The following is a 1,350-nucleotide window of genomic DNA, read 5'->3' as shown; positions in this document are numbered from 1 at the left end:
TGTTTTCAGTGTTCTCTCCTAAAATGTATTAAACAACCCTTTCTACATTCTCGTCATCTGGATCTCATCCCCATGCATGCAAGATATTCACCCACGTGGCCCTCCATCTGTACAAAATTGTTAAGGGAACTTAAGGATGATTTACTTAAAATTCCAAGCATTTCAATATACTGGCAAGAGGGACTAATTTAAAAGTAGAATTATATTTCTTTCAAAATGCCTTTCTACAAGTTAGCTGTCATTGTTAGTAGTTTTATGAGCTATTTTCAGGGATTTATATAAGTAAATTTTGACAAGTAAATTTTTTTTAAAGGACCTTTAAAGTGACTTCTGAATCAGAATAATATCTGTTTGGGTGGGTGGCCAAGTGGGATTCTGCGACTCTGCCATGAAGATTGGACAGACTTGCCTTGGCACAGTTTGCCCACAAATTAAGCTTTTCCTCTAGAGCTGCCTGAGTGAAAACAACCTCCCACCAGCACCCTAGAAAGCTTCTTTGCACCGATTAGGGGGGATTTAAACTGGACAAATGTGGATGTCAGCTGAACATTTAGATAACACTTCAGGCATTAAAACCAACAGATGTAATAGAATAAGGTGAAAGGAGCCACAGATGGAGACAGAGTATTACATTTGGGGATTAGAGGTTGTCTGCTAAACTTTAATTACAATGGCACCTAAGATTTTTTAATGATATGAGATTAACTTCATACATGTTTCACTTGTATGTTGCTTTTAGACATTATTGAAAACATCTAGTCAGGACAATAAAATCCTATCTAAACTAATTTTCTTTTGACCAATGTATTGATGCTGCTAAACTGGGCAAATAGCAAAAATCTACTTGTGTGTGCACGTTCAGTCAAGTTTAACTCTTTGCAACCCCATGGGCTACAGCCCACCAGGCTTCTCTGTCCATGAGATTCTCTAGGCAAGAATACTGGAGTATATTGCCATGCCCTCCTCATGGGATCTTCCTGATCCAGGGACGGAACCCATGTTTCCTGTGGCTGCTTCAATGCAGGTGGATTCTTTACTGCTGAGCCACCGGGAAAGCCCGTAAGAACCTACTTGGCAGTTATTTAGCGGTTGCTTCTTCAGCATCCATTTCCTCTCCTTCCAGCTTCTTCTTTCCTAGCAGAATCCAACTGAGTTTAGATATCTGCTTTCCATACAGCGTATCATGAGAAAGTGCTCCTATCCGCAGCTCTACGGAATGGACCTTGACTTAAGCAAATCCTGACAACCCCACTTCTCTTCTCTTGCCAGCAACTGGTTTAGAAATGGGCACGTGACCCAAATCTAGTCAGTAACACATGAAAGAGAGCCTTCCGGCGTGGAGGGAGGGGA

This window comes from Ovis canadensis, chromosome 12 (assembly GCF_042477335.2).
Source record: "Ovis canadensis isolate MfBH-ARS-UI-01 breed Bighorn chromosome 12, ARS-UI_OviCan_v2, whole genome shotgun sequence".
NCBI lineage: Eukaryota > Metazoa > Chordata > Mammalia > Artiodactyla > Bovidae > Ovis > Ovis canadensis.
Note: the sequence above shows the minus strand (reverse complement) of the source record.